We start from the raw sequence: 13,022 nt of genomic DNA on the forward strand, positions 1-13,022 counted from the left end.
GAAATGTTTTCAGAAGGTATTTTATAGCCTACCCTCCCAAATCTCCTATAGTTGCATCTTTTCTTTTTTTTTCCTTTTTTTTTTTTCCCCCAAGATGGACTCTTCCTCTGTCACCCAGGCTGGAGTGCAATGGTGCAATCTTAGCTCACTGCAACCTCCGCCTCCCGGGTTCAAGCAATTCTCCTGCCTCAGCCTCCTGAGTAGCTGGGATTACAGGTGCGTGCCACCACAACAGGCTAATTTTTGCATTTTTAACAGGGACAGGGTTTCACCATGTTGGTCAGGCTGGTCTCGAATTCCTGACCTCGTGATCTGACCGCCTCACTCTCTCAAAGTGCTGGGATCACAGGTGTGAGCCACTGTGCCCGGCCTAGTTGCATCTTTTCTCTGTTTGCAGAGCAAATTATGTTTCGATCAATTTGTATTGAAAATATCTGGCTAGAGTTTTTTTTAGATGACTTTGCTCCACCTTTTGGGCCCCTTTTGACTCTGATTTATTGTGGAACGAGGGATCTTTTCAGTCTCTTTGCAGGTTAGCCTAATCAGCTTTTGCCATTCAGCATTTGGCATCTGAGATTTCAACCAACATGTGCACAAGTCTATATAGGTCAGGTAACCCTGAGTTACCCAAAAGAGTTTGAAATTCTTCTATGAATAGTTGCTGGTCTTCTCTGGGTGTAGGGAAATCCTTATTGTAGCACTTGTTTAATCTTGGGTCCAGGTTTAAATTCTATACTTGCCACATACCTGGTTCATAGGAGGGATGAATCCTTAGAGGAAATGGCATTTTGGGGGTATTAGAAGAATTGTTAGGAAAAGCTAGGGGGTCTGGACAAGGGGAAGAGGAAAGAAGAGGAACAGAAGGAGAGAGAAGCGGCAGCAGCAGGAAGAGGGAGATTTGAATATACGGAGGCAACTAGGGGACAGATTTACTAGGAAAAGAAGTCCAGCTTGGGCTGCTTAAATTTGTCCACCTGCTTATTAGCTTTGGCCAAAGATTCTTTTATTAAAACAAATTTGAGTCAGAATTTTGTTTGGGAAACTCTGCATATCAATCAAGAAATGTTGCCCATTGGGCTTGTGAAATCTTATTTCCTTCTTTAAAAAAAAATTCAACTTTTATTTTAGATTTATGTGCAGGTTTGTTACCTGGGGATATTGCATGATGCTGAGGTTTGGGAAATGAATGATCCTGTCACCAAGGTAGTGAGCACAGTACCCCACAGTTAGCGTTTCAACCCTCGTCCCCACCCCTGCAGTAGTCCCCCATGTCCTTTGTTGCCATCTTTATGTCCATGAGTACCCATATCCCTTCTCTTCTAAGGTGTCTCTCAAATGAACAATACTGTTCAAATCAATGTTTCTTAAAGGGGCCCGAATCTTCCTTGTTGTATTTATGGCATTTAGAAAGATAGGTGCAAGAATTAGGATTGTTACGAGACTATGTATAAGAAGCAGGAGTTTTTCCTGGTGGTGGAGACGATGTAGACTTAGACTACCCCATGAGAGCCAGTGATAGTCAGAATATAGCACTGTGCACTCGTGTCTCTGGCCCTCACACCATGACAGTTGGCCACCTCCGAATGTGGACCTCACAATCTGCACCTCCCAGGAGGCAGGAACCTGAAGAGAGCACTCACGGAATCAAAGCCAAGCTCTCAGGACACAAAATTGAGACAGCAGCAGAACCTCATACAATTTTATTGGTGACCCAAAGCACAGGCGGTCCAGGTGGACACCAATTTGGAAGGATTGCATCCTTGTTAGTTTGTGCAGTTGGCTGGAAAACAGAGTTATAGGGTCTATGCCTCTGTTCTATCTACCCCACGATTCTCTTTTTTATAAGGAATGATGCTTTTAAACTGTACAGCACACAACAGTAGCATAAAAGAGTAGCATAAAAGAGAACAAATACAGGATTTAAAATGGCCACCTAATTCTATCAAAAATGCCAAACAAATGAGAATCAATAACAAAACGCTGGCTCCACACTAGGAATGTGGGACACAATACAAAGGGCTTGGAGTTCAGACCAGGTTCTGGCCTACTAAGTTAGTGCTGACTCCATCAATCACAAGCAGCAAACAACAAGGGAATTCACACCTCGGCAAAGCCTGGGGTCTGTGGGAACGGACAGAGCTGACTATCTTGGGGAAACCTTCAGGGAACTGTGGAAATAGGTGAAGACCACCTATGTGAGAAGAAATAAGGCTATTTAGCTCTTGGTATAGAAAGGAAGTTGGCCACTGTCACTTTGTTTGGTAGACTCAAAGGCAGGAGAGTGGGAAAGTGTGATAGTGGGGAAGAAAGGAGCCTTCAGGTGTGCCCTTACTGGAGGCTGCTTGCCTGAAGAAGCTACGGGCAGCTAACTGGAAGTAGGCATCTTCTGTGATTGGCATGGGGAGCATGTTTGGCTTATTCTGGTTGGTCGTATATTGGAAACAGGGATAAAAATGGAGAAAGCTGGCAGTCATTGAGAAAGTACTGATTGTTGTGTCATGCAGAAGTTGTGGATTGGAGTTCTATGGTCTCATTTGGTCTGGCTATTGACCGTTTTGTATATTCAGTCTTGTAAACCAAAAATAAATTTCTAAGTCCCTCAGCTAACTGAATAGGCCCCCTCCTCTCAGCCAAGGGCTTTCCAAAGTTAACTGGAAAAACTAGCTCAGCCCTGATGGGAATAGGAGCCAGAAATGCCTCATTATATCCTACCCTCCTCCTCCCTTTGGAGTTTAGACCAGCATTAACATTAAAACAGAGATTTTAAGACTGATGAAAGAGACTGTTCATAGCAATAAGACACCAAATTCCAAACTGACTCTAATATAGCATCACACAATGGATAGCAGGACCTGAAAGTATTTTACCCTAAAATATATTTCTTTGACATGTTTTGAAAATGGCTCTGTAAAGCTGTCTCTTGAGAAAATCTGCATTCTGTAGAGAATCCCTATCCCTTTCCAGGTCTTTTCTTTGATCCCAGAGAGAATTAACTAAGAGTCTGGCACTTTTTTAAGTCTGATAAGAAACATTTACATCTATTCTCTCTGAAGGCTTCATCTGCATAATAAGAACCTTGGTCTCCATAATCCCTTATCTTAGCCCAGACATTCCCTTCTATTGATTCCAGGTCTTTAGAAAATAAATTAACTCTTCAACCAATTGCTAATCAGAAAGTCTTTGAATTGACCTATGACGTGGAAGGCTAGCCTTGCAACCCCACCCCATTCCTTAACCCCCAATCCCCACCAGTCCTGCCTTCCAGTTGAAGTGCCTTTCCTAACCAATGTTCATCTTGCACTTAAATTTTTTTCTTTTTCTTTCTTTCTTTTTTTTTTTTTTTTTTGAGACAGGGTCTCACTCTGTTACCCAGGCTGGAGCGCAGTGGCACAATCTCGGCTCACGGCAACCTCTGCCTCCTAGGTTCAAGTGATTCTCAAATGCTTGTGCCTCAGCTTCAGGTGTAGCTGGGATCGCAGGTGTGCACCACCACGCCAAGCTAATTTTTGTATTTTTAGTAGAGATGGGGTTTCACCATCTTAGTCAGGCTGGTCTCAAACTCTTGGCCTCAAGTGATCCACCTGTCTTGGCCTCCCACAGTGCTGGGATTACAGGCGTGAGCCACTGCACCCAACTTATGCATTGCTTTATGTGTCTCCCTAGAATCTATATACAAAACCAAGCTGTAGCCTGACTATCTTGGACATATGTTCTCAGGACTCCCTGGGGTCATCTTTCCTTGTATTTGGCTCAGAATAAATCTCTTCAAATAATTTTCAAGTTTGACTCTTTTTGTCAACAGTGTCTTTTATTTATGTATAGAACCCCAAAATATTATTTCCTTTGTACGTTATTGAGGGACCTTTCAGTGTCATGATTAAGTAGATGACAAAAATGACAAATTTATTTGCATCACATAGATAACAAAGTATGTGCAATACATTAAACAGTCATATTTTAAATTAAAATAAAATAAACCCAAACAACTCTTCAGCCTGGAAATTAATCTCAAAGAAGTTCTTAAAGAAAAATCCATTTTTATCTCCCGCAAATATCCTAAAACATCATTTCAGTGTCATTGCCACTTCTCTTTGAGGCTGTTTCAAAGTGAAAAAGTGTGATCCTACCAGGTGCGAGCTAAACCTCTTTACAGAGAGAAAGCTGACCTAATTTAGACTGTTGCACCCCTGACAAGTGTTGTACTGTGTGACTAAGTAGCAAGGAAACCTAGAGGGCTGAAACTGGAAGAAATCTTTGGAATATTTGCTTCTTCCCTGCAGCTAGTAAACTGAATTTTTAAACCATAAGAATTTTAGCACTCTCAATATTCTGGCTGACAACTGTAGGCTCATAGCTCAGTGCCAAGGGGAACCTGACTGGCTATCAGAGTAACAGTGCTCCCGGGAACATGATGTACCACTTTCGTTGTTGCTTTCAGTCATCTCTGCCCTCCTTCCTCCACCTCTTGCTAGTCTTTCACACACACCTCCTCTAACACCTCCATTTTCATTTAAATTTCTCCAGGGCAATGCAAATCAAAAACAATTTTTTTTTCCCCTGAGCTTGACATAGAAAAAGATAGTTCACCTTATCTGGCTCCAAGCCTACCATGACTGACTAGTTTTAGAGTTCATGCCTCTGACTTTTTCAAACTTCATTTCATCTTAAAGAGCACACATTTCCTCATATGAAAGTGCATTTTAAGCACTAAACAAACACATGGCAATGTTAGTTTTTGAATCAGTTCGGTTTTACATTTGACTCGGAAAGATATTTTTAAAAAGAAATATGAGAGAATGAAACCCTAGGACACCAATGTGGAATTAAGATTATTTTCACCCATGAATACAAATCTTCCAGAATGCCCTAACACAAGTGGGATCGCAGTCACTTCACCAAAGAGAGGCATAAGCAAAGCCTCAGGCAGTTATTGAACTCAGCTGCAGGTTCCAGGTTCTCTATATGTTAGGTAGTTGGAATGTATCGTCTTATGATGTGGTTACATATGAAAAGTTTCATCGCTGCAAACAATTCAATATACAATTATGGAGAGAGAAACATCAGTGCAACAGGAAAAGTTAAAAACTCTCACTTAATTTGTGTAGGATATAACATGATCTCTGGTATTGGTTTTAAAATACCACAGCAAACAAAACAGGGAGAAAGAGACGTAAAAAGACTGGCAGAATATCAATCACTGTTAAACTGCGTGTAAAGTATTTGTTATATGATTTTTTTTCTGTTATTGTATATGTTCAAAATTTTTTACAATAAAGGTTAAAAAACACCTCCCACCTTGGCAAGGGAACTATGAAAGATAAGAAGCCATATGATACAATGTGGGGCAAACTTAGCAGGTATTATCTGCCTAGCAAAGGATAGGGTTCTTGGGTCAAGTGCCTGGCTCTCTTGGGTTCTGAGGTCAGGGAATTCTCTCTTGCTTATTACCATCTGTGGCCACCTGAGAAGAGAAATCTAGAAGATGGCCCTTTGAGGGACTGTATTTTTAGTGGCCTACTTTCTATTGACATGTGTTCAGAGTCTAGACATTGCTTTAGGGATTTAGCAAACACAGCACTAGTAGCTGGGGTCTCTTGGGCAATACAACTCCATTAAAAATGAAGGTTTTTTATCTGTTTCAACTTTTGCACTCCTGAGTTAGTAAACAAAGTGAGAAATCTTGCCAGGCGGCTCATTGTTTCCTAGTGGAGAACGCAGCCTAGGAAGAGCTCTTTGGTTTCTCTCTCAAACTCTGCCTCAGGAAGTTCCTAAGAATGGCTTAGAGTGAGCAAAGCTCAACTATTTCTTGCTCCAGCAGAGTCAGATTTCCCCAGTTGTCCCCAAATGTCTGTTGTAGCTGTCCCTCCCTTCTCCCACAAATCAGGATCCGACCAAGCTTCACTCACTGCATTTGGATGTTATGGCTTCCAATCTAAAACAGCTGCTTTTTTTTTTTTTTTTTTTTTGAGAACAATGGTTTTATTTTTGAAGAGACCAATCTAATTGTCATACACACAGTGCTACTTCAAATACTGGTTAGAAAAGTGTTACAGGTCCATGAACGGAGTTGTCTTCGTTGACTAAGAATTGCTATGAAAACTACATCACCTGAACCATACGCGTGTATAGCAATGTGACATAGATGATTTCAATTCTTAGGCCAGCTCCTGGTTTTGTGGTGGGTTTATAGCAGATAGATATGCAGCTCAGTAGCCATCTGAAACCCACGTGCTATGTGGCGCTGTGGTAGAATGCTCTCCATGTTGGATTTGGCTAATTGTACCTGGTGCCTTTTAGCTTTTTCTTTCTCTTGTATTTCCTATAAACTAGAAATTGGGAGAAGGCAGCACTTTCCAATAGAAGTATAATGTGAGCCCAAAATGAGAGCCATATATGTGATTTTAAATTTTCAAGTTGCCACATTAAATATGTAAAAAGAAACTGAAAATTAATGTTAGTAGTAGGTTTAACTCAATGTATCTAAAATGTAGTCATTTTAACATTAAATATAGTAATTTTTAATGAGCTATGTTACTTTTTTACTTTTCATCCTAAGTCTTCAAAATCCAATGACTACTTTGTGCTTATGCCATATCTCAATTGGAACTAGTCACATTTCAGTAGCTCAGTAGGCACATGTGTCTAGCACTACTATATTGGATGGTATGGGTCGAAGGTCTTGATTGCATTCAGAATAAACATTTTCAGAAACAATTATTCAGAGCTGGGTTTTTCATATCAGATGGTGCATACTCCACCATTTAAGTTATTAGAAATATCATTTTCTTATCAAAGACCCACTTGCTATCTAACCATCATTTTAAGTAAAATATAATTCCATGTGCCAACTAGAAGTACATGGGTAGGAAAATATTTTAATTGGTTATAACAGACCAGTTAGGAAAGAGCAGAACATAAAGAGGACTGTTTTAGGTGACACAGACTCCTTTACAGGCATCAGTAAGTTTGAGGAATTTTAAAATTTGATAACATGGGGTAAAGTTGATCAAACATTCATGCGCCAAGACAGTCTCATTAACATGTCTGTTTTACATGTTTAATGTAAAATAATGAGCTGCTATGCAGCAGACAATAGTGTATACCCTAGCAATGCTAGCAAGGTATAAAGTTGCAGCAGGAACTGATGCTAATTCTTTGAGTTTTATATCATAAATACCTTAGCCATTTCCTCAGTGCCTGCATAAAGAAACCTTACAACCCAATAGGCTGAAAGATTATCTCAATAAAATTGACTGATGTGTCACACGTTGCCTTTAAGAAATACTACATTTGACTATGTCTTCTTTCAATGTATACATTCACCATTTAATGACATAAAAAGTGCTTTGGTAGAAATTTTGTTAGTAAATTGTGTATTGAGCATTTATCATGGGTTCAAGTCAGAGGTAACTTAGCTCTTTTGTAAAGTTGGTTCCCATTGAATTTGACAAGGGACTAAGTGGAATGGAACACTCCCCATTTCTTGAGCCCATTCTAAATAGGATTGGCTGACTGCCTCCATCGGGGCTGCCTTTCTTTTGGGTATCCCTGCCCCTGGGTAGGACATGCAGGAAACTGTCATCATGGTTTCTTACCTTTCCTCAGCAAAAGGAGGAAGGGAGGCTAAGAAGAGACAGCCCGAAGAGACGGAGGTTCTCAGTATACAACTAGGGCACCAGTCTCCCACCCCATTTCTCTTAGACCTCTAGAGTCAGGCCACTTTTGGGGGGCCCAAAAGAAGGCACTAATATTTTCTTTTTTAAATTCGTACATTTATTGTGTATATAGAGAAAGACCTACTCCTTCAAAGAGCTCAGCATTCAAAATGTGTTAAGCTGTGGAGCTGGTCAAGCTCTCTGAGCACTGAGGGCTGCTGAGGATTTTACTAAAAGCCTGAGAAATAAAAGGTGAGGAACTGTCTCTGTTGTGTTCTCTACCTATAAAGTGGGAATTGAAACAGCCTTGTTGTTAAAACCTTTCAAATTCTTTAGCTATAGTCACATACCAAATCATAAAATATTATTTTGCCCCCTTTTTAGTGTGTTGAGAGTAGCTTCAGTTCAATGCCATAAATTACTACTAAAGGGATGAAGAAACGAAATCTGCTTTTATTCAATGAGTGTGTGATTCCAGTTTACAGCCTCTGCCATATCGCGCCATCGCTGAAGATCATTTCTCATTTTCCCAGCATACAGTGTCTATTACTAAGGCAAACGAAAATCAGTTGGAACCCCCCACAAAAATAGAAGTTGGTTTCTAATTATCGTATGTTGTCAACGAGCTTATCAATGTGTGAACATTGCCCTTAGTAAACTGGTACACTACATGTACATATTGTACATAAAATATATAATCTTCTGTAAGCTAGCATAAGCTTTTCTTCCATGGGCTAACATGCATAAGCTGGCTTTGTTACAGAACAGAGGGAACAGAGTTGCTGTGGAAAGAACAAAGCTCTTAGCCCTTCTTTATGTTCAAGGTAGTGGCATGTGGCTCATGAAGAGGCAGTGCAGTGCAGTGGAGAGAATAATGGCTTTGATTCAAAAGGCCCAGCTAATTTTCTCAACTCAGCCTGTGTAATCTGGATGAGATCAGGCAAACATAAACCTCTATGAGTGATGGTTTCATACTCAGTAAAATGGAGACGAGGATACCTTTCTTACAGAGATGTGAAGAGGTTTGAATGAAATGATATACCACTTCATCTCCCATGATTCAATATCCTTCCATGGCACCTACTCCACAATACCTAGCTTGAGATTAATCCAACAGCTGATTTCTCAATGCCTATACCCAGCTGATGAGTCCTGCTGGAGAAGACTTCATAGCGTGAAATCTCCAAACTGAAGGAAAAGCTTATTTTAAATAGGAGGGAGTACTCATGAGTACATAGACGTTAAGGTCTGGACGTCACCCCTGGGTTTTAAAACAAGATAATTATAGATAATCTTGGGGGGCCTCTATCAGTTGATACTCTCCAACCTAAGCTGGGTGCCCTGGATACCTGGCCTTCCTTCTGTTTTCCTAGTCAGGCTTGCCTCCTTTCTCTCTCCATGCTATTTTTAAAAAATTAATTTCTCAAATCCTATATGCTATGACCTAATTCCAACTCTCAGCAAATGACTTTGCCTCTTCCTGTTCTTGGAAAACAGAGAAAGACGAAGACAACAATATAATGGGAAGTCTCTGGACTTTATCTGCCCTACACTTAATCTTACAGCATTTCCGTTCATTTTTCCTCTTCTGTCTTCTCACTATGGGAGAATGGACATATTCAAGGCTAGTCTTCTTTAAGTTCTGGATCCCATCCACATCACCTCCTGAGGACCTAGTCTGTTAATCATTCACTCTCTTCATCTTATGCTCATTTCTCCCTTTAATAGTGACACCTAATTATGTTCAGCATCTTCATTGTAACAAAAGAAACCTTCCTTAAATCTGACTTCTTTCACTGCTAGGAGCCAATGGTCTTCACTTCCCTTTCCCATCAAACTTCTCTAAAAACCTCATTTTCTGCCTCACTTTTATTCACTCATCAACACACTGAAGTTTGACTTTTATTCTCCATCTTCATAAAAGCTATTTTTCCCAAGACCATCTACAATTATCTTCTTTTAAAACCCAGGGATCATGTCCAGGTCTTTACACTAATTTCTATGTACTCATGAGTACTCCCTCCTATTTAAAATAACCATTTTCCTTCAGTTTAAAGATTTTATACCCTCCTTGAATTTCCTCTTACTTCTCTGCCTTCACATTCTCAGCAACCTCTGCCAGTGCATTCCTATGATGTGGTATTCCTCAGGTTTCCATCCTGGGATTTCACCCCTTGTCACGTCTACATTATCTTCCTGGGTGATTGCACCCACTTTCATGTTTTCAGCTAGGAATAATGAAGCTAGTAGCTGTGACTCCAGGCCAGTCTGGTTACTAAGCCTCTACAGACAACAGTACTGTTCGTGTAATAATTCAGAGGGACCCCATGAATGGGGGAAATTTCTTTCTCTGGTGATTTTGTGTCTGGAATTGGTTCCTTCCAGTGGGTTCTTGGTCTCACTGACTTCAAAAATAAAGCCACAGGTGCCCGATATTTAGCCCCCAAATTCTAAAGAAAAATAGGACACAATAGCAAGCAAAAGGGGTATGACGGTACTCACCGCTCAGCGATAGTCGATGGTCCCTTCATGGTCGCCAAAATGTGTCCAGAATTGGTTCCTTCTGGGTGGGTTCGTGGTCTCACTGGCTTCAGGAGTGAAGCTGCAGACCTTCGCGGTGAGTGTTACAGCTCATAAAAGTGGCACAGACCCAAAGACTGAGCAGCAGCAAGATTTATCACGAAGAGCAAAAGAAAAAAGCCCCCATAGTGTGGAAGGGGACCAGAAGGTTGACCCTGCTGGCTCAGGTGGCCTGCTTTTATTCCCTTATTTGGCCCCACCCACATCCTGCTGATTGGTCCATTTTACAGAGGGCTGATTGGTCCATTTTACAGAGTGCTGATTGGTCCGTTTTGACAGAGTGCTGATTGGTGTGTTTACAAACCTTTAGCTAGACACAGAGCACTGATTGGTGCATTTACAATCCCTTAGCTAGATAGAAAAGTTCTCCAAGGCCCCACCTGACCCAAAAGCCCAGCCAGCTTCACCTCTCAATTGCAAGGAATTGAAAGAGAAGGGGATAGAAAATGTTAAGTCAGAGATCACACAAACTCAAATCCTACAAACTATCAGAATCGCTGTGGCTCCTTCTATAACTTAATATTCATAAAACTAAAGAATTCTACAAAATATATGCTGTTAGTTGGCTTACATATTCAGGTGACCTTGATTTATATGAGATGTGTTTTCTCTATATTGAAGGTCAAATGCTAATTTTTACCTAAAACGTGTATCCTTTGCTTGTGAGAAGAATGTGAAATTCTTTGTTTGATTAACACTACATAATATATTTTCAAGTTGTCAGGACTGTAAATATTCAAATGAGAGAAGTCATTGTACTTCAGTAGCATGTACACCCTTAGTTCTGGCTAATGAGCACAAATATAAAAGCCTAATTATCACTGCTGTTTGACACTCCATGGAGTGTTGACAGCAAGTAAGATGCCTTACAGGGTGTAGAAAAAATGCAAATCTCTGACCTGAATGAAGATTGATAGTCCCTAAAAAAATATAGTTTTAATTGGTCACCAAATATGTTATTACATTTACAAAACTTAATTTTGAAAACAAGTCTTGTCACGATGCCGTATTACTCTTAAGTGTTAACACAAATGAAAACAAAGGCAATATTTGTCAAATATATTTTAATCACCTATTCTGTAGATAGAAATACGTGAACAATTTTCTATGTTGGGGAGTACAGTCTTCTGAACTGTTGCTGAAGCTAGGCTTGATGGTAGCTCTATAAGATGCACTTCTGTGTATGGTGGTCTTCTGCTATGTTCTGGCGTTGCAAGGCTAACTGTGGCCTGGTCTCTGCCTCACCACTTCTATTATAAGGCCTAAAAGTGATCCATCTACGTCAACTGAACCATGGAAAAGGTTAGAGGAAGCTCCATGAGCAGTGTGATCAGTGTGATCAGTTGCCGGAGAAAAATGGTCCTAGTGAAGCAGGTGATTTAAGATGATGAAAAGCTCTTCACCAGGCAGACAGCAAAAGAAGTGGATGGGAAGTAGATCATGCAGAACATCATTAACAAAGTCATCTAATAACTTATTGTCTAAGTCAGGGCACTTTTCATAGTTAAAGGGAGTTATTTAATAATTATGCTGGAAAAACAGGCCAAAATTGGGTAAATAAAAACAAATTATCACTCTGTAACTTAGTACTCCTATTTTTCATAGAGAAAGAGAATGAGTTTTTTGTTTTTTGTTTTTTGTTTGTTTGTTTGTTGTGAGGCAGAGTTTCACTCTTGTCGCCCAGGTTGGAGTGCACTAACGTGATCTCAACTCACTGCAACCTCTGCCTCCTGGGTTCAAGCGATTCTCCTGCCTCAGCCTCCACAGTAGCTGGGATTACAGGCGCTCACCACCATGCCCAGCTAATTTTTTGTATTTTTAGTAGAGACAGGCTTTCACCATGTTAATCAGGCTGGTTTTGAACTCCTGGCCTCAAGCAATCCACCCATCTTGGCCTCCCAAAGTGCTAGGATTACAGGTGTGAACCACTGGGCCTGGCCGAGTTATTTTTTAAATTACTTTTTTTTTCTATTCCTTTTTCTTCTTTTCTCCTGTTCCCCACTTCCTACTTTGCTGTTTAGAAATGCAATTATAAACTTTACCTTCCCTTTACCAGACACTCCCTACATAGCAAGCTTATCTATGTGCTCACTTAACTCTCTCCCACCAGAAGATTGCCTCAAGAGACAACAGTCAATTTACAATCTAAAGTATGTGCATGATAAAAGTCTTTCCCACCTGGAGAGTATCTTGAGCCAACAGCCAATTTACAACCTATTATTGCCCACAATAGCACCGCTCGCTAGACCACCTGGTGGATAAGGCACTGAAGTGAGTCCTGTAGACCCCCACCTGCTTGCTGTCTCTCCTGCATACTGTTCATGCTGAGTTCCCATTTAAAGCCCCTGATTTCTTCCCCGAAAGCTAAACAGTACCTTTAAAGGCAGGAGCCTGTACTTCTTCCCCTAAGCTAAGCTTTGAAACAGAGTCACTTTCTTTATACCAGAACTTACTCTTGTTGATTGGACTCTGCTAGTGGCGAGCAACTGAACCTGTATTTCCGTTACAACCCTACTTTTATGCCATGCTTGTGTGATGAAAAGAGGCTAAATGGGCTTAAGGTTGGACAGTGAAATGAATAAATTTGAGTTCTTAAAGGTCATTTTTGGTGGTACTGCAGTAGATAGCTAGGAAGAAAAAGAGTGTGGTCGCAGAAAATTCACTTGGTTGCAAAAAACCATCTTCTAGATGACAGTGCTAAGAGCCTCTTCTAAGGCAGAGACCATGAGCAAACAGAAGAGGCAATAAATTTGAAAAATATCTAGAAGTTAGAATCAGTAGGGATGG

Source organism: Pan paniscus, chromosome 17, assembly GCF_029289425.2.
Source record: "Pan paniscus chromosome 17, NHGRI_mPanPan1-v2.0_pri, whole genome shotgun sequence".
NCBI classification, from domain to species: Eukaryota; Metazoa; Chordata; class Mammalia; order Primates; family Hominidae; genus Pan; species Pan paniscus.